Below are 21,082 nucleotides of genomic sequence, written 5' to 3'. Positions count from 1 at the left end.
TCCCCGCCGCACCGTCCTGGCCTTGCTCCTCCTAAACAAACTGAGGAATCTCAGCCTGGCTTCAGGCTCCACTTCCCCGGGGAGCGGGCTGAGACGGGCGCTTCCTTCAAATCTGAGATGTGCTTTCTTTGCAAAGCTAAGCTCTGACTTTCATCTCATCAGACAGGACGTCACACAAAGAGCAGTGTCAGCTGAGTCCTCTGGACTTTGTGTCCCTGTTCCTGGCAGCCAGTCACATTTCCGCGACGCTGGGTGGTTACTGCCTAATCATTTGGGGCCAAGACACCGAAATGACCTCGCTGTTCACACAACTTGTGACATTGCGATGGGGACTGCTAATCTCTTGTGGTCCAGGGCACTGATTATTCCTGAAGGACGAGTTTGTGGAGACTTTTGCTAGAAGAGGAAGGGGTTCATGCTGAAGAAAGTCCACAAAGGGGGTTGAGGAGGCGCCCAGGAGGTGGGAGGAGAAGCCAGGAGAAGGCGGGGTCCTGGGCTCTGGGGGAAGAGAGTTCTAGAAGGGGAAAGAAGGGCAGAGCAGATGCCACGGGGAGGGCGTGGAAGATGAAGACACTGGTGTCCACTCACAAGGGACCAGGAAGCCAGCGGCCTTGGACCAGACTGGGTGGTGGGCTCAGGGCTGGAGCCGGGGTGGACCTGCCACCGTGCAGGTGAGCCAAGAGGCCAGGATGCTGTGTGTGGACACAGAAGCTCAGCGGTGCCAGATGGAGGGTCAGGGATGCTTCTACGCTGATGCTGACCAACCCAGGAGTGGGCAGAGATGGTGACTCCACAGACAGAAGACGACAGAAGCAAAGACGGGGAGGGCAGAGACCGTGGCTGGAGAGATGGCCCTTTGGTCTGAGGAAGGCGCTTGTTTTCTGGGGCTGGGGGACAAGGGGCCACAGGCTGGGCGGTTCAAACAGAAGAAGCTCATTTTCTCACGGTCCTGGAGGCTGAAATCGAGATCAGGGTCACAGCGGGGTGGGGTCCCTCTGAGGCAGCGAGGGAAGGACCTCCCTCCTTGGCCCTGGTTCCTCCACCTGAGTCTTCACTCGGTCTCCCTCTGTGTGCGCGAGTCTGCGCTCATGCTCCTCTTCTTGTAGGCACTCCAGTCGGGTAGGACTAGGGCCCACCCTAAAGGACTCATTTTAACTTAGCTCTGCAAAGACCCTGTCTTTAAATCTAAAGACCCTGGGGGGAGGGTACAGCTCAGAGGCAGGGCACATGCTTAGCATGCACGAGGTCCTAGTTCACTCCCCAGCACTTCCATGAAAAGAAAAAGACAAAAAGCAACCTAATTACCCCTCCAAACAAACAAACACACACACAAACAAACAAAAAACAAACAAAAAAACGCACACATGCTGAAAAGAAATTTAAAAAAAGAAAGGCCCTGTCTCCAAACATAGGCACTATCTCAGTTCCTGTGGATTTGTCATAACAAACATACCATATAACTAACTTACACGGAGAACCCCCCAAAACCAAAGCAACAGAACAAAACAAACATAAACTCATAGGTACAGAGAACAGATTGAGAGTTGCCAGAAGAGGGTGGAGTGGGAGTGAATTGGGTGAAGATGTCACAGGTACAAACTTCCAGGTACAAGAGAAGTAAGTCCTGGGGTGTCATGTAGAGCATGGTGACTCTGCTCAACAAAGCTGTTGCATTTTTGAAGGTCACTAAGAGAGTAGATTTTAAAAGTTCCCGTCCCAAGAGAAGAAAATGGAACTATGTGCAGCGATGGGTGTTAACTAAACTTTCTGTGTTAATCATTTGGCAACACAGACATATATCAAATCATTATGTTGTACACTTAAAATGAATACAGTGCTTTATGTCAATTATAGTTAATAAAAAATGAAGAGAAGGAAAATAAGAGTGAGGAATGTACCAGAATTAGAAGAAGGAGGTCCCATATCAAAATAATAGGGGTTTCAGATGTACTACAACCAAAAGTTAAAAAAAAATGAGAGAGGAAATTTTTGATAGACTATCTCAAGAAAATTTTGTATCAGGAAAAATATTTCCTTCTTGATTTAAAAGTTTTACTAAATATCCAGCAAAAACAAAACAAAACAAAACAAAGAAAAGAAATGAAAGGTAGATATTTTCTGTTTCCATCTATGGCTAGGACTTTGCCTTCCTTCAATCCCATTTTTTTTTTAAAACTTGGCCAAACCAGAGGTTGCCTTTGTTTTTAAAATAGGCCCCCAGAAGGGTGTCCAGCAGAGTCTGTGCAGATGCACCCAGAGTGGGAGCTGTGACGGGCGGGGGCCCTGGAGGAGCCTGGTCTGGGGGTCTGAGGGGCCCACCCAGGCCTCTAGGACAGTGGGGGGCCCGGGGGAAGACAGCTGTGTGGCGCTCCTGACCTTGCTTTGCTAGAGACCCTGTCTTCACATTTAGCTCAGAGTAATTCGAGTTCCCAAACTTCTGGACTTGGACAGCGAAAACGTCAGCACAGTCCGGTGCCCTGGAGGGTGCAGGAGGCCAAGGACCTTCATCCAGCCCTGAGGGAGGGGAAGGGACTCAAAAACATTTTTCCTTTTTGACTTGGAGAAATTACAAACCTGTGACTTTCTTCTTTCTTATCTAGGGAGGAAAGCTCATGCTTCCTGAGAAAGAAATGTTTTATCCGCCTCATGTAACAGAAATGAGAAGCGCCCGCAGCCGCACCGGAGGCCTTGACCCCGCCCTGGAAACCCCTCGCGGCGGGCGCGTCCGGGAGCGGCGCTGCGCGCGAGGGGAGCAGCCGCGGGCGCGTGCCAGCTCCGGGGCTGGGAGTGCGCGCTCAAGGCGCGCCGGTCCGGGCTCCGGCGGCAGCCGTTCCCTCGTCCCCGTCCCCGGGCGAAGGGGCCCTCCGGGTTTCTTCTCCAAGGCACTCATCTCATTCCTGGGGGCGCCGCCCCCATGACTGTCTGGGGCGCAGGTGGGCTGCCCCCAAATGGATCTCAAGGGCATATTGATTATTTTTCAATTAAAGTTACTTCAGAAATGGCCAGCGCAAGAACACTCTGTCCTCTCTGTCTCCCCGAAAGCAGGAGATAAACGTCCCAAGTGAAGGGTGTCCTCCCCGCACCTGGGGTGCCGGACACGCCTCCGCAGAGAGAGGGCCGCAGCCGGGAAGCCTGTGCGGACAAGCCTCGCGACGTTTCCCGTGCTTCGGTACGTGTTGCGTTTATAGCAGTTACGTTTACTGTCAACTGACGCCTCGGGGTGCTTTTTATTTTTTGTTCTTATTTATTTTGAATTATAGTCAGTTTAGGACGCGGTGTTGATTTCTTGTGCACAGCACAGTGATTCGTTTATACCTAGTCTACGGCAACTGAAATCTCGGGGATGCAAGTGCGCGTAGATCAGAACCGAGAACACCGTCCGGAGCAGCTGCCCGGCGGGCGGGGAGGCGGCCCTCCTGCGGGCGGGCGCGCGGCCGCAGCACCGGCCGCGGGGAGGCCCAGCGCGGCCCTGCGCTCCTGAGTCGCGGGGAAGCCGGGCAGCCCGGCTGGTGACGTGCAGCTGCTCCGGAAGGCAGGCGAAAGCGGATGGAATGTCACCAAGCAAGTGGCCCTCCCCTCCCGGAGCTCAAATAACACGCAGTTACGAGAGGGTTTAAAATAACCCCGGCCCAGCTTCCACCCGTCACTCTTCGCCACGTGGTAACTGCTACCGGTCACACCTTTCTGCTTCTCTGCTTCTCTCTGACCCTGGATAAATTACCCTGCATTGGGGATCGACGTTCCCCTGTCCAGGGCACATCTCTGGGCTTCGGAGTAGCTGAATGGGGCACACTTGTCCCTCTGGACTAGAGTCAGGGTGTTTGCCTGGGGGCAGAGGGGGACGGGCTTCGAATTCATTGACTTTCCTGTCCACCTGTAACCAGGGAGCTAAAGGTTACAACGTTTTGCGTTCATAGCCTAAAATTAGCTTTCTTATTGTTGCTGTTTTTGTTTTGTTTTAATAGAGGTGCTGGGGGTTGAACCCAGGACCTTGTGCACGCTAAGTACGTGCTCTACCACTGAGCTGTACCGCCTCCCCCAACCCTTAGAATGCACTTTTGTTTATTCACTCAGCAGCTGTGTCCTGAGAGCTGTCGGTGAGCAGGGGCTGCGCTCAGGCCAGAAAGGGTGAGCAAACCTCTGTGAGTGAACTTCAGTAGGAGAGAAGAGAAGGGACAGGCGTTATGTAAGCACAAAGTCCACACACTTTCCCCAGGGATGACGCAGCGAAGGGAGCACAGCCCCGCAAGGAGGCGGAGGGAGGCTTTACACAGGGATTGCGAGAACCCGGAGGACGTGGGGAGAGAGGGGGCTCTCCCAGTGCTGCTCTGTGCACTCCGCGTCTGCTGGATCCCAGATGGAATGATGGTAAGTGGCCGCGTGCTTCCTCCTAACACACAGCGCTTTGTATACAAAGTCTGATTAAGTGTTGCTTCATTGTAAGCATTGCAAGAAGGTTTAAAAAAAAGTCTGGTTTTCAAATTCTGAGTGAATGTACGACTTGTTTCCACTGTATCAGTTGGTTCTTTATCTGAAATTTTGGTGACTGTCTCGTGCTCATAAACAAAGTTAACAGAAACATTGAAGCCACAGACTGGAAGCTCAGGGACAGCAGACAGACGTGAAGATGGCTCTCCCCAACCTCCCCACACGACGGCCAAACGGACTTTAGGACCAGCAGATGCTTACAGTAACATTGAGGCTGTTTCCACATCACAGGACTGTCACATGAGCTTTTTCCAAATATAAATTCACCTCTCTGCCAAGGCACTGTGACATGATCGCTAAACAGCTTCGGTATTGAAAGTGGTGGAGACATTCAGAGAGGGAAATAAGATCACATTTTAGAAGGAAGCCCCCCACCAAAAAAATCAAATAAAATAAAGAAGGAAGCTTCCCATGCGTAGGGCACATATGCGGACATGTGTATCCACGTCCCGGAGTTCTGCATGTCTGCCTGTTTCAACAAATTTAGAGACACATAAGGGGCCAGTCCCAAGCGTGGCACTTTAGGTGATGCCTTTTACGGGGTAGTAATTTGCAGCTGGCTGTTCGCCATGTAGCTGAGAAGACGCCTCTGTTTCCATCAGGGTGAATCCCCACCAGAAACAGTCTGTCCTGGAGAACCTAAGAATGGTAGGGGTCCTCCGCCCCTGTTCTCCCCAGGAGATGACGGCTCACTCAGGTGCCCCCGGGAGCTGCTGGATGACACCATGCGACAGCTCGTCTTTCCATCACTGTGTTCCTTGCTGCAGGAAGAGCATCACACGTCTTGCTTTCCCGCACCCTGTGGACAGCCTGACACACGGGCACTGGTGGGGCCAGCAGGGCTCACTCAGCAAAGGGGAGAGTCAGCGTTATCTGTTAAGAGCAGGCGAGGAGCGGGAGGTGGGCACTCTGCACATTTACCTGCATGCCAACACTGAGAAGCCTTCGCTTTCTCCGTTTTTATAACAACTTTCTTGTCATTTAGTTCATAAACCATAAACCCTTTCAGAGGGTACAGTCCAATAGTTTTTGGTGTGTTCGCAGCTACAGCATGTTGGCAGCATAGTCTCATTTGAGGTATTTTACAGTCCCCCCCCAAGGAACCCCCTTCTCACTGCCCCCTCCAGCTTCTGGCGGCCTTTCTGTCTGTAGGAATTTACCTATTTGTTATTACTTTATTTCCTTGTCAATAATTACGTCTTCCTGACTGACTGATTGTTTATCAATACAAGACATTCTTTCTCTCCACCGTGTTGGGTATGAGGGTAGCCGCTCCGTTTTCCTTTCGATCCCTGTTCTTGCACTATGTCTCTTACCCCCTTTTGCTTTCAACCCATTTGTGTTTCTGAACCTAAACAGTGTCTCTTATAAATAGCATGGGGTTGGGTCATGATTTTTTTCAGCCATTTTAGCAATCTCTGCCTTTCAGGTGGAGGGCTGAATCAGCTTCCAGTGGCCGTGATTACGGATAAGGTTTATTTCTGCTATGTTGCTGTGTGTTTCCCTCATCTCTCCCACTCCTTACCCGCTTTAGCCCTCATTCACACCTTTCTTATATTATGTAGGTGTTTCCTATTGTACCGTTTAACTTCATTTCTTGTCTCTTTTGCTGTAATTTTGGAGTTATTTTCTTAGTGGTTGCCCTAGAGGTTACAGTTAGCACCCTAACTTTAAAAATATTAATTTCCACAATATAATATAATATTTCAATAATATACTGATTTCAATAATAGCTCCACAAACTGTCAATGTTATTTGGGGTCCAATGAGACACTCCTCTTGCTCCAGAAATCCCAGCGGTGTAGAGGTTCCCCCCCAGGAGCCGGGGACTGAAGGCCAGGCCTCTTTTTGGGTAAAGTCAGCTCTTTACCTGCAGTCTTTGTAACAGTGTTGAACTAGTATTATTTAATCAAATCATGAAAACTGAAATTCATGCATGTTGGAAACATACGCAGCAAAAAACATGCACATATCTCACATGTATGAACTGCTTATAAAAGATAAAAAAATTTATTTTCCTACTTAGAAAAATGATTTTTCAGAATGTATCAAAAAGCCTTGAAAAAAATCTTAGATTGCATCCAATGATCCCATACTGTGACTCATTCAGAGTGACATCAGAATATGAAAATGAATATACGTATGTTCCTCTATGACTGAAGCGTTGTGCTGTGCACCAGAAAGTGACACATTGTAAACTGACTACACTTAAATGAAAGTATAAAAAAGAGTGACATCAAATATATTAAAAAATTAATACCAAAAAATTGAAAATAACCTAAATTGGGAAATGTTTACATTTGGAGGAATGTAATGAAGCTATGTTAATCCAGCAAATTGAGAAATGTTTTTATATAGTGTAATCTGAAAAAGTGCATAAAGTTATATATGAACAGAGCAAAATCATATTTTAGAAGGCACACTAAAACTTTTAGAGTAGTGATCTTTGATCTGTAAAGAAGTAAATTGCTAATTTAGTTTTACTTTTCTCTATACTTCAATTTTTCACAAGCATGAGTTTACTAAAAATAAAACATAAAACATAAACGTAAGTTTGCACGGAAAGTTAGTTTGTGAATAGGTGTGGCTGGGGCACTGTTTAGCTTGGGCCGCCACAGAAATTTATTGGGGGCTGGGACTTCAGTATGTACATTGGTGGGGGGGGGGCACAAACATTTGGTATTACTGGCAGCCAGCTGAACGTTGAAAGTGACTTAAAGAATAAGGTATTTAGTAAAAGAGGAGTTAGAGTGGACTTCCTTAATGTAGGTTCCATGAAAGACGTTTGGGAGCGTGTAGCCTTCTTGAAGTTATGTCCAAGATTGTCTTGGCATTTGTTCTGGGGGTGGAAATAGTGCAGAACTTCCATCAGATGTTCAAAGCATATGTGACCTCAAAAAAGTTAAGAGCCACTCGACGAGAGGAAATTTAGAAGAGGAACACCAGAATGAAACTGTACATGTGAGAGGCAGGAGTGATGCCTAGATGGGCAAACTCATCGCTGAGGGTTTTCTCAGCACAGGACAGACAGTGAGGCAAGAACATGGAAGGAACGGCTCTGGGGGTCGTGGGCCTGGCTTCGAGCCTCACCGTAAATTTGGCTAGAGTTGAGAGTGAGATTTTCGAGCTCCTGGGGTCTGTCGCTGAGTCTGCAAGTCTAGAGTGTCGGCTGAAGCTGGCCGGGTGCTGTCAGGCACGGGGCCGGGCAGTTTACCCCGTTCCCACGCACACAGCATCCATTCAGTGCTCCCCGGCAGCAGGGCTGTGGCCCCATTTCAGGGGTGAGGAGGGTAAGTCGGAGTCCCAGAGTCAGCCCGTGGTGCAGTCTGGCACCGGGAGACCCTCGGGGACCCTGGCTTCCACTCCCCCTGAAATGGAGCAGTTACATTACTGTCACCACGGAGCTGTTCCTGTCCCCCCACCCCCCAGTGTACTGAGACTGCTGGAAACACAAGTGGACTTCCATCCACTCTGACATCCTGGAAGGAGCGAATATGCCAGACACAGCTGGGACCCCGAGATGCGGGTCAGGCTGAAGGCTTACAGGGTGGTGCTGGTCCCCCCCCAGGGGTTTGACTCCAAGACCAAAGGTCTGTGGACGGAATATAGTGACTTGGTGCTGAGAGTGGAAACCTTACAGTTGCTGGGAAGAGGACCAACATGGTACCCACTTCACAGAAACTTCTGTCCCTCTCTGTCCACTCCAGAAGGACTGTGGGGCAGTGACTCAGTGTCAGACCATCCTTGGGGTCTGGGCCAGATGTACCCTCCACGTATACTAGGTTACCAGCTTTCATGGACTTATGCACTGGATTCCCACACAGAATTTGCACAAAATCCTTGGTTGAATTTGGGTCTCAAGAAAGAATGAGATTGGATTACTTGAAGCAGGAGATCCACTGCCCCCTGGTGGCAAGGCTGCAAACTTCAGGGCTCGTGCCCAGAGGAATAAGGCGGTTCGAGGGTTAATTTATAAAACAGGAGAGACGTGTATTACTAAGTCACAGTGAGTCAGAAGAGCTGTCTGTTTTTTTTTTTTGCGGGGAGGCGGTGACTGATACTAAAAAAAAAAAAAAATTAAGTGAAGAGGAACTCGCACCCGTCCTAAGATTTCTGTACACAGGAGTTTTGGAGAGGATTTCAGAGTTCCGCCACCCCAAAGAGTCCTGAAGGGAGTCGACAGACTGAGCTCTGATGAAGCGACTTTGTGAACGTGACGTTGTTGGCACGGCTCTTCCTTCCTTGTCGGCTACTCTGTTTTATTGCAAAGCAGACCTCTCCTCTCACCCCTCCTGTCCGTTCCTTTCTCTTCCCTCCCTGGAGGCGGGATGACGCGGGGTCTGTGGTTTTGGCCTGCAGAGTGAGTTAGCACATGCCTTAGTTAGCAGCGGGAGAGGCCAACGCCACGCCAAGGGGCTCGGTCAGTTTCTAAGGGGGTCGCTTAGCTCTGCGTCGTCTCATGGCCACACGTGTGACTTTAATCACGCTGGTCAGTTTTCTCTAGCTCCAAAGTTTATCAAGGGCAAGTAACACGGTGGACACCCAGCGACACCACGGAAGCAGCTCAGGCAGCAACGTCCTGGGTAGCTGGTTGGCACCGACCTCCTAAATCTAAGGGAACAGACATGTGCCCCCGTACGCCGATGGGCTGGTTACTACCCGTGCCCAGGGGTACCAGGTGCACCGACACCTTTGCACGTCAAATTGCGCATGTCTAGTAAGTGACGGATGCGATGCCACTGACAGAAACTTTCTGGGAAAAGTTACCCATTTTATTTGCATTTGACGTTTTATAGGACTTTAAAGCCCCGACTTCTTTCCCAGTCCTTCCAGCAGAGCCCGGGGTGCACCTGCGTTCCCTGCGCAGCACACGGACGTGCTCTGACGGGGCGGGGCAGCCAGTAGCGTGAGCAGCCTCTCACCTGTAAGCCTTCTCACCTGTGGGACGCCTCCTCCTCCTCCTTCTGTCCAAGCAGAGGCTGCCACTCCGCTCTCTGTGCTCCTGTGACGCCATCTCAGCACATCTGGCTTGGTGGCTATTGGCTTAAGTTAAATTCGAGGCAAAAACAGATAATTTAAGATTGTTTCCAGGGCAGGGGAGGGTATAGCTCAAGTGGGTTCATGGGTTCAATCCCCAGTACCTCGTCTAAAAATAAATAAGTGAATAAACCTAATTATCCCCCCCCCCCAATTGTTTCCAGTCTTTCAGCTCCTTCTGAACCAGAGATGGAAGGGAAAGGACTAAAAGCTGGAGGCTGGGAGGGAAACTGAGGGACATGGAGGAATTTAGGAGGGTCTCATGTTCAGTGATAGTTTTTGAGACATCCGTGTAAAGCCCAGGGAGGCCGCCCCGGGACCCCGCCCAGCGAGCACCCCGGCTGTCACCGTGGAGCAAGCCAGCCGCCTCCACTTCAGCATCGCACCGGGGCCCTCCCAGGACTCACCTCCAGGAGCCCCCAGGGCGGGGACACGTGACCCCCCCACACCCCCGCTACTGGCTCCCCCCTTTCGCCTCTCATGCAGCAGTGTCGTGTCAACTGCTGGTGCACAGCATCATGTTTCAGTCACACATACACATACACGCATTCATTTTCATGTTCTTTTTCTATATACTTTTAAAAATTCTTATTTTTATTGAAGTGTAGTCGATTTACAGTGTTAGTTTCAGGTGTACAGCAGAGCGGCTCGGTTACACACATGCATGTGTACTTTTTCAGATTCTTCTCCACTGCAGCTCGTTACAAGAAACTGAATACAGTTCCCTGTGCTCTGCAGCAGCGTCTTGTTGTTGATCTGTTCTGTACACAGGGGTTAGTGTCCGCTAACCCCAAACTCCTCCCCATCCCCTTCCCCGTGGGCACCCACAGGTTGCTTTCTGTGTGCTGGCGCCACCGCCCACAGCAGGACTGGCCCGTGGTCCTCCCCGTGACTTTCTCATGACTGGCAGGCAGAGACCTTGGCTTATTTATTGAACCAACTCCAAACAGACTTTTGTGAAGGGAGTAAACGTGTGAATGAGGGAAAGACACCCCCGGAGTCCCCGGTCATACACGAGGCTTCCGGGGTGCTGCCAGCCAGGGTCCCCACTGCTCGCCTGCTTCAGCGACACGCCCGCCCTTCCTGGACTGGTCGACGTTAGGCAGTGAGTAAAGCTCTGAGCATGTCAGTCACGTTCACACTCTCCAAGTGACTCACTTTTTCCAAACCTACGTAGCATTTTATTGGCTTTAAAGATGTTTTCACGATTTAAAATAATAATAATGTTTCCACAGAAGAACTTTTTATTAAGAGTTTAATGATCCTGGAGGCTCATTACTTTTCTTTCTTGAAACATGGAACCGAAACGCCTCCATCCTAGATCGTTTTTATGAAGCTAATTTTCTCCGCCACTGAATTGAGAGGAAAACCTCTTAATTCACAGTCAGACGTTACATACGTTGCATTAAGACTTAAATATGTACGTACACACTTAAAGCAGCCATTTTCTGCACCACAGAGCAATACAACATACAAGCTGGTATTTTAAAGAACCAAAATACAGAAACTGAAAGGAGTGAGTGCTGCGTATTTTCAGTTGGTCAGGACTCAGGTTTAAGACACTAAAAAAATACACTCACCCCGAGGTGGTTGGTGCAGCTCACATCACACACCCGATGTGAAGGCCGTGTCACTCAACGGCGTCTGAAGCAAAGCTGACTCTGTACCTTCCCTGTCACTGGTGCTGATGAGGGGTGGGGGCTATCCTGGTCCACCTCACTTTCTAGCTACTGTGCACTCGGTGCGAGGGTTCTGCTGGGGACTGTGTCCCCCGAATTCCTGCATGGAGTCCTGGCCCCCGAGGTGACTTGGGGCCTTTGGAGGTAACTTGCCCAGGGGGGTGGGGGCTCGTGAATGGGATTAGTGCCCTTAAAAGGAGAGACAGCTGGGCAGTGGTCTCCGTCGCCCTCCAGCAGCGGGCACACGGTGAGACGGCAGATGCCTGCAGGCCAGCGGGGGTTCTCACTAGGACCCAGATAGACAGCGCCTTGGCCTTGGAGCTCCCGGCTTCTTAACTCTCTCTTATTCAAACTTCCCAGTCTGTGGTATTTTTGTTACATCAGCCTGAGCCAAATGAGACAGCTTTCCAAGAACATCCCAGCAGAAGGGGGCCCGGGGAGGCTGAGGGGAGGCCGACGGGACCGCCCTGTCCCTGTCTGCCCAGCACCAGGTGGGCGTTGCTGGACGGTCCCTCTCTGAGCCTGGGAGTCCGCAGCTGCCTCCGAGACGCCGCCGCAGGGCAGCTGTGCCGACCCTGAGGGCCGGGAGGGAGGGCCGTGGGGAGCTCGCCCTGCAGGTGCCAGGTAGTCAGCGTGGCCTCAAGGGGGTGGAGGGTTCTGTTTATTCTGTTATCTCTTAATTTTATTTTTTACTGAAGTGTGGTTGACTTGCAATGTTAGTGTTTCAGGTGTACTGTTTATTCTTGTCTGTCTTTCTCTTTCACCTTATGGGGGGGGGAGGTGACTGAGAAATGAAATTCCTGTTTTAGGGGCGAGAGGAAGGGAGAACAGAACAAAGTGAAGGCATGTTTTATCATCTTGATGGACCGGGAGCCACAGACACACTCCCCCGACCCCCAGGGCCCTGGCTCTCTGCGTCCTGCGTGAACGTGGATTCTGACCTCCTTTCTTTCAGGCTCTATGAGGAAGGGCATCTGCAGAACTTATGGGTGACTTTCAATGGGAATTTACTAAATACGTGCTGTTGCTCCTCTGGAGAAAAATCCTTCGTCCTACAGAGTAGTGTTTATTTAGGACGAGAAATCCGCTTTGGAATGTGGCTGCATCACAGCCCGACCTGGGCTGCTTCCCCCGGTCACGTCTGCCTCGAGGACCTGGCCACCAGGCCCATGTGCGTGGTTCGCAAGGTGACGAAGGTCCCCTCTGAGCCCCCTCTACTGCCTGCCTGAGCCACCTTGGGAAACACCAGCCTGGAGTCTCACTCCCACCCCAGCCCCAGCGCCTGCCCTGGAAACCCGAGCTGCCCAAGGAATTTTCTGTCCATTCCAGCAACACTGAAGAGTGCCCGTCTCTGGCCTTTGTGCTATTTTTTGGTGGGGAGGTAATTAGCTTTGTAACAGAGGCACTGGGGATTGAACCCAGGACCTCCTGCGTGCTGCGCACATGCTTCTCCCACTGAGCTACACCCACGCTCCGTTTCCTTATCTGTAAAAGGGTTGCTCCACCTCTGTTCGATTGTTCTGAAGATTAAAAGTCAATACATGTTAAGGCAGGTGAAACATTGCTGGGCACACAGTTTCATTGTTTCACATAGTGCGTTCCTACAATTCAGTGAGTTCTCTCTTTAATATTACGATTTTCAAACTTCTGGTTTCATAGATTAAACCATTCATTTTATTTACTAACTCCAAAGACATAATTTGTATACAGGTAATTGTACAATGTATTGCTACCAGCCGTAAATGACTCACGTCCAATAATCACAGAATGAGTAAGTAAACCACAGGATATTTTATTAGAGAGCAAACATGTAGGAAAAGTAAATCCATGAGAATTTGTGTTGGGAAAGGAATGACAAGGAAAGGACAGAATACCTAATAACACCTACACGTTGATTTCGTATGTAGCCTTTGAGTGCTTAAAGATCAGAAGCAGTAAAGATTCCGTTTCACCCTTTCTGGTTTTGCCCTGGCAAATTGTTATTTGAAAGGAGAAGATACAGAAAGGAGACACTGCGATCCCCACAACAGCCAGGTCAGCTTTAACGTGCCTCCAGGCCCTTCCTGGAGACAGGCGGTGCTGGCCCTCAGGCCGTCTGGGGCAAACCCTCCAATGCCGTCAGCGCCCCCGGGACCCCCCCTAGTCCAAGAAAACAGTTCTGAGACACTGTGTCCTTAAACGAAAGAGCTCTTTGTGTCTCAGCCTTTGAAGGTGGCAGGTGCGCCTATGTTGCGCCACTGCAGCTGCAGTCAGAGTCCCTGCTAAGAGCCTTCCAGGGAGGAGCAAAGCTTGTGGAAGCCTGGAGGAGTCCAGAGGCCTGGAGAAGATGCTTCACATCAAACAGCACAGGGGGGAGGCGGGCGTAGCTCAGTGATACAGCACATGCTTAACGTGCACGGGGTCCTGGGTTCAAGCCCCAGCGCCTCCGTTAAAAAAAAAAAAACAACAAAAAAAAACTCACTGCAGTGTTAAATAAAAAGGAGGAGGTTATTGGTGAAAAATATTTTAGGTTTCCTTTTAGGGGCATGTACTGGGACATGGTGGGTGAGATATTTTAGAGTGTTTATTTCTTTCTCGAATGATTTAGACTCAGCTTATCAGCCAGGTATTTTTAAAACTGTGGGCAAAGCAAAGAAAGCCAGGGGTGTGGTTAACATGGATGACTTTTTAAAAAGTGCATGTTGTGATGGTTACATGTTAGAGATTTAATAATTTTAACACCTAATAATCCCCTACATTAAAATATTTTAAAAGTATAATCATATCCAAGCTAGTGCTGAGCACCTTTACATACTGTAAACTTTAAAAAATTAATCTGTAAACTGATTTATCGACTACAAAAATTGTGTTCAGCTTACCACTCATCACCATGGTGCTTAACCTTTGTGTTGTAAGCAAGTGAGCACGATGTTAGTGCGTATATATTTTTTTCCTTTTAACAGATCAGATTTGGTATAATAATATTGATAACCCTGATTTGTATACTTAAAAACATTATATTTGGAATGGTACACTACATTCCTTAAAAAGGTCTCTCTGATATTTTCTTTCAGTTGGCAAATTAAAAGGAAAAAGAAAAGCACTGTGACAGCTGAGAGGTCTGAAAGAATCCATTTACTAAAAACCAGTTTATGGCCTTGAGTTAAAATAATGAGATGAGAGGACACCTGGCAGACACATAGGACTTGTTTACGTTTGGGTTGCAGTTTAATAATTTGCTGATTGTATTATAATCACAGCAATATTGCATTTTAATCACACGCATACATTTGCTTAACTAAATTAATGCCCTTAAATCACAAGCTGATGCTCGCTAACATATAACCCATCCCTTCTCCGTCCGCACTCCGAGAAGGACCACCGTCGGTAAGCATGGTTTGCATCACTTCTTCCTGGTGAGCTCCCCAGCCGCATCCTGCTTCTAGGCTACGGAAGGCATTGTCTTTCACACAAATGTGGAATAATGAATAACGCTTCATAGAATAATGCAGACTACATAGGGACATGCCTCATCTAGCAAAGACCTGCAGTATCCTTGTGTGACTAAAAGCCACCGTTACTGAGGCAGAGAATTGCCCTGTTGGTCACACGCTGGGCACCTGTCTCCCTGGCGCCGAGGCTGCCGGCTCCCAAGGGCCAGCAGCTGGACCAGCGATGGCAGGAGGAGACCTGGGACCCTGCCCCAGACCCGGATCTGCGAAGCCTGTGGAAAGTTTGTAACACGTCTTTACCTGCCTGAGTCAAGCATTCACCCATTTTTAGTAGAAAATATTATACAAACACAAAAATGAGGCACAGCCCACTGCCCAGAAAAATGTCTGTGCCGTTTAAAAATAAAATGAAAGGAATACACCTGCAGTAGAAAATGCAAACAAGTATGGAGGGGCTTGTGGTGAAAACAATTACTTTCTGCTTATTTCTACTTCGTTCTTTCTATAAAGGCCGCAGGGTCGTGAAGGCCTTCCCGGAGAGTTTCCTCTGACAGAAAAACACCGTTGTACTTCCTCACGTCTGAGATGCGATGTTCGTGAATGGACCTGCTCTGCGGAATTTGAGCTCTTAGTCCTCACAGCTTCAGGCAGCACCGTCTCACTTTTACAGGTGAGGAAATTAAGATTAGGCTGATGGATTTGCCATAAGTCATACAGCCAGGAAGTGGTGCGCCACGTTCTGTGCCCCAGCCCCTCGCTCCCAAAGGTATTTTTCCCACTGGATCAGTTGGGGACAGTCCGAAAGTGGAAACCACACCAGTTACTTCAATGGAGAGAATTTTGGTAACAACTGTTAACTAGTACTAGTTAACTAGTACTGAAGGACTGGAAACTCAGAAAGGTGGACACTTCTTTCTGTCTGCGGGACTACGCAGGTGATGGCTGGAGCCCTGGGCACCGTATTGGACCTTTAGGTAATCTTAAAGATAAAAACCACAAGACTCAGAACTTGAAGATTAAAGAGCAGCAGGATAGAAAGTTTCAGGAAGTCAAATGACTGTGGAGTTTATGTGTTCAAATCCAATAGAAAGAGAAATTCCGGATCTAGTAGTATAAATTTAAATTAGGTGACTCCAAATCTAATTTTACAAAACAGGCTCCCTCCAATGTACATAGCCCCAATCACCAAGATTTATAACAAGAAAAAATAATAATAAAGTGTAAATTACACACGAAAAATAAACATGTTCATCCTGGTTAAGTCACCGTCCTCTGGGGCTTCCTTTATAAGTGACCAAGCATAATCCTAACTATTCGTGGGGAGAGGACTCCAAGAACCTTTAGTAAACCGCCTCAGGTCACGCAACTTGCTAGGGCCAGAGCCAGAGTTCAGATCTAAGATACAGTCTTCCTCTGTGCTTCATAACGTGTTATGTGATACTGAACAACAACACATAACAAGTTTATACCAGTTCCTATCAGTTCAGTGATCCTGTTGACTCTCCACGCCTCCGCCGGCATCATTTATGAAACTTAAACGAAGCAGCAAAAAAAGAGATCAGCTGTTAGGATCAAAGCAGGGCAGGACTTTTTTCCTTTAAAGTTGAAAACCCTATCCACCCAGATCATCGATTGCTCTAAGTTCTTTAACTAGGACGGCTGTCGCAGCTCGGCAGTGGGCCTCCCTGGAGCAGGCTTTCAGTGCCCGGGCTCCAGACAGAGCAGGGCTGCGGGGAGCTGTGGGGGATCTGAGCGGTCCGGACGCTGCTGCTGGTGGGTCTGGGGCCGACGGGGGAGCTCGGTGGCGGCGCGGTACGGGCGGGCGGGACGGGACGCTGGGTGCTGTCCTGGCGCAGGGGCGGCTGCGGCGTGAGGAGCGGGGGCGCCACGGCACAGGCTCAGAAAGGAAACCGGACTGAGAGGCTGGAGCCTTGGTCAGCCTTGCTCTCTGAATTCACCTGACGCCCCACGTCCTTCGGAGCTTCAGGCAGGATAGATTCTTTTTACTGATTAGCCTGTATTTTATATTTTAAATAATAGGGTCTAAATATGTAATTTGAAAAGACCACATTAGCTTACAGTAAATCTAACCCAAAATGACAAAAGAAATTCGATTTCGACCTTCCTAGGTACACTGTCACCATGTTCACTCACAGGTCTCGCTTGTAAGCCATCCTAGCTGTGTGAGGATGTCTTGGTAAATTAATATAGCAGATTAGTGTCATTAGCATAATTGTAACATAATAAATTAAACTTTGTATTTTGTTTAACACTTAAAACATGTATTGGTGAGTTAGGTACTGATTAGAAGTTATGGCACTAAGGACCTTGATTTAATTAGTAATCTTTGACTTGAAAGGTACAGTTGCTAGGTAATAAAAATGCTAAATTGAGGTCATTTAGTCATTTCAGAGAAAAGGACCCTTTCTTTGGTCCCATGAAGTCTCTAAAAGGAATGCTGTTGAGAAAAGACACATTGGGTGAGAAATTGTGCATGCTGATGTTTCTGTTCTTAGTGACCGGCCATTCCAGCGCAGTGCGGAGGTGCGGTGGCACTCGGGCTGCTGGTGGAGGCATTCGAAATGATGCAAAGGGAAGTCGGCAAGAGGAGCATCGTGGGAAGCCCAGGAGGATGGACGCGGCTGGAAGGATGTACCGGGCCCAGCAGTCTTGGGACTTAGTCAGCATCCGACCTCCACTCGGCCCTGGGCCGGGTGACGATTGCCTCTGGCTTGGTGACCGAAAGGTAGGCTGGGGCACTTATGAGAATGAAAGGAGTTTCTAAGTTTAAAAGAACTGAACACCCATCAGTTTTATTATAGTGGTAGACCTGTAAAATAATTACATTAAAAATAAATTTCAAATATAAATTTTCTTTAAAGAATAGCATATATTAAAGAAAACATTTAAGCTACTTTATATCGATTATCTGATCATTAAAATAACATAAGAAGGATCATTATTCTTGGTACATATTCAAACATTTAAATTTTTAGACATACTTTTTTTGACACGATGGCACTGGCATTTTTTTCAAAAATATTTTATAATCTTATTATTATGTTAAGTTTTTTAAAATAAAATTGTCTGCAGGCCACTTTCCAAGCTGCATTCAGAATGAGCAAAGTGGGAGTTGTTGGTGGTTTCCATTGACTTCTCTCCACGGACCATAATTATGGACCAGAATTTTTTTTTTTCGCTTAAAACAACATTTATTTTTCGTGGTTTCAGGTGTCAGCCACTCAGAAAGAGCTCAGCTGGGCACTTCTGGTTCACAGTGTCTCCAGAAGTTGCCGTCCAATACTCTTAACAGGAAATTCTCCCCAGATGTCGAAGCACTTAGCAATTGCAGAGGAAATTCTGCCCCGGGGAAGACGCTTGAGATGATGACTCATTTTGGGCGGAGGCCAGCGACATGGTAAAAGTGAGGCTCTTCCTGAGAAAGCCCGGTGAGGGACGCACTGGACACACTGGATCTGGTCGCGGCGCAAGGGTGGCTCACAGCCTGTCCGCACCAGCTGCAGCATGGTTCCCATCCAAAGAGAGGCTGCAGCTGTCAAAATGCACGAGTATTTGCGAACGTCGCGTTTTGTTTAATCTGTAAGTGCGTGTGTCCTGGAGAGGGAGGTGTAAGTAAAACCGCTTCTGGAAAGAGCCAGGAGAAGACACAGGCTACCGCAGAACTGCCCGCACAGCAGCCTCTGCCCACCGCGCAGGCGCCCCCTGCCCCGGTGCAGGCGGAGCGTGCAGCCGAAGACGCACCCCAGCTCACTCTAACGCACCTATTAGACCACTTCGTTTAAAGATTAAAAAAATCCAGGAAAAGTGCCAAGCCAGAAGCTTCCATAAGGACCATAAGGACACTAGGTGTGATTTAGGACTGCTCTGGGGGCACCGGCACAGATGGCCACGGCACTTGTGTCCATCAGCGCTGTCTCGGAGAAATCTAACAGCAGTCAGAGGAAGTCATTTTAAATAGTAACAGTAAAAAAAATGGAAACAGGTGAAATGAATTTTGATAGTATCTTTTCAACCAGTAGCTTCAAAATATTAGTTTTAAAGGTAATCACCGTGAAATCGCTGATGAGAGAGTCCGCGCGCTTCTCTGCTGCACTGCCTTTGCAATCCCGTGTGTTTACCGTCAGAGCATCTTCCCCTGTGGCCAGCCGCATTTCAAGGGCTCTGTGACCGCCCGTGCTGAGTGGTCACTGTACAGGACAGTATGGTATTGAAGACAAGCCTGCGGTTACAGATGTGCAGGGACACGGCTGAAACTGTCCGCTGGTGAGTGGCAGCATGGGTGGGGCCCAGTGCCCCTGTCGTCCCCACTTTTCTCTGTGGAGGCAGCTTCCTCCTCAGCCTCGAGGCTGCACGTGGCCCCTGAGGTGATCCCCGCCCCCAGGCACTGCCCAGGACGGTGGGGGGCACTTCCTCTTCTCCTGCCATCCTGGGGTCCACGGCCCTGGCAAGCAGCCGCCCCGCGGCCACCTTCAGCCCTAAGGCCGTAGACAGGTGTCTGGCCTCACCCCCCAAGAACAGACGCAGGAAGAGGAGGGCGAGGCTGTCTGCAGGTGCAGGCAACTTGGGAGAGAAATTCTGAGTCCCTCATGTCTGGAGTGAGGGGAGGGGACACCGCAGGAGGAGCCTGGGTCTAAGGATGAACTGCGTTTCATTTTTGTCTCCTTCGTAAATAACCTGCTAAGAACTCAGCCTCATTTGGAAACGCAGAATTTCTGCAGACCGTTCCGGAAATGACCTGAGACGTGTTAGCTGTGATGGGTTCAATTCTACCCTTGTGTGACATCGCCCTTCTCTTCCAGCGTGAGCCCTGTGCTTGGGCAGCCCTGGGCCCAACCCACCTGCTTCAGGGTGAGCGACTCGGTTTCCTCCCCGCTGGTGCCCCCGTGGGGCTCGGTCGCTCCAGTTCAGACTGTCCCCAGCCGTGCCCAGCGAGGGTGCCAGGCCTGGTCAGGGCGCCGCCGTCCCTGACCCCGCCCCCAGTCATTTCCTACACACCTGGCTGAAACCCAGAGCCTCCAGGTGCGTCCCAGCACACCTGTTAGGGAGGGTGTGTGGGTCGAACAAGCTGAGATTTAGGTTTGAGATTGCGCACCCCTAGATTTTGTTGTCTTTCAGTTTGTCAAAGATCAGAACTTTTTCATGGTGTATCAAAGTCAATTTGCTGAAGTACTTATGTATTTTACTTGCATCGTAACTTCTGTGAGGAGGAATGAGGATTTTTAAATGCTTGTAGCTCATAAGAAAACGCACTGTTCCATATTAACAGTTAACAGCCTACTCGACGCAAAATCTTTGAGGTTTTCATAGTTCATTGTGACAAGGCAGTTAATGAAAATCAGCCTCCTGTGAAAAAGACTGTTTATAACTTTAACCAAATACAACTTTCTACAACCAATGTGCTTAAAATGTAGTTTCTTGTAACAATCAGAATCTTAAGGTTACAGATCCTTGAAACTGACTAAGGTGAACCTTTCATTTTTATTGATAAGTTTTTGTCCTTTTAATAAACTGACAGGTGGGAAGAGATACACAGACATACAAAAGCCTGTTTTTTAATATAATACTGGGCAAATATTCAACAGTCTTCTTTCTTTTCTTTCTAAACAAAAAACTGCCGGCCCACCCACCTCTTTGTGTTGCTAAAGCACACTTTTCAGGGTTTTCTCACTTGGTGAGAAACTTGTGATTCTCAGTTTCAACTATGATTTAAATCAAGGTTGAGTCAGAGAACTTGGGACCCATAATCATTCTTGCCATCACCTGCTTCTATCCCCTTAATCATTCTGATGTATTTTTTTTAAAGATAACTGTTTTTCTGACATTTCCATATCATTTTTGTGTGGGTAAGTGACAGAAAAGCACTGTATGTATTATATGTGTACATATATGAATATATATTATGACCGTGACTCCTTTAATGTCTTTCCCTTTTTACATTGCGCCACTGAACGTTTTTTATTTAGCTGGATTGACTCCAACAACCAAAAGTGCTGATGCTGCCGGGAAGCAGGCGATCTCTCAGCTGGATGACTGACCGGATCGCGCCTGGTTTCTGCGACACAGGCAAGGCTGAAGCTGGGCTTACGCAGAAGCTGCAGTGACCCGTCCTGGCCAGGAGAGGGGGGTGTGTGGCCACTTGTGGTTGAGCCGCGGCTGATCCGACAGGTCACGGGACCGTGGTCTCGCCTTGTCTGGACGGGTCACAGCCTCAGAAAGGCTTGTCTAGGTCGGTGTCCAGTGAGGGGGGTGACTTCGAAAGGAGGACGCCCGGCCGTCTGTGAGGGCCAGGCCCGCTCCGACATCAGGGGGTCCTCCGAGGAGCTGGGAAGTCCCTCTGGGGCTCGAGCACAGGGTACCATCGTGTCCTGTGGTCACAAAGACCACCTGGGATGCTGGGTGCACAATTCATTTACAACAGAGAACTTT

General features: G+C 48.8%; 1 long non-coding RNA gene across 8 annotated transcripts; it reads left to right on the top strand.

Annotated features, from left to right (window-relative positions):
- Positions 1–2,288: 2,288 nt before the first annotated feature.
- On the top strand, positions 2,289–21,074 carry LOC106730431. 8 transcript variants are annotated; one of them, XR_004315950.1, is made up of 6 exons: positions 2,289–2,933; positions 3,046–3,169; positions 4,078–4,368; positions 15,146–15,305; positions 17,152–17,381; positions 17,867–21,074. It is a non-coding gene; the product is annotated as an uncharacterized LOC106730431 (long non-coding RNA). The 8 variants fall into 8 exon arrangements; XR_004315947.1 differs by having other exon boundaries at positions 2,299–3,169; positions 4,078–4,128; positions 4,217–4,368; positions 17,867–21,066; XR_004315952.1 differs by lacking the exons at positions 2,289–2,933; positions 3,046–3,169 and adding an exon at positions 3,198–3,660 and having other exon boundaries at positions 4,075–4,128; positions 4,217–4,368; positions 17,867–21,066.
- Positions 21,075–21,082: the final 8 nt, after the last annotated feature.

Source organism: Camelus ferus, chromosome 29, assembly GCF_009834535.1.
Source record: "Camelus ferus isolate YT-003-E chromosome 29, BCGSAC_Cfer_1.0, whole genome shotgun sequence".
Classification (NCBI taxonomy): Eukaryota; Metazoa; Chordata; class Mammalia; order Artiodactyla; family Camelidae; genus Camelus; species Camelus ferus.
Note: the sequence above shows the minus strand (reverse complement) of the source record. Positions and strands in the feature narration are given on the sequence as shown.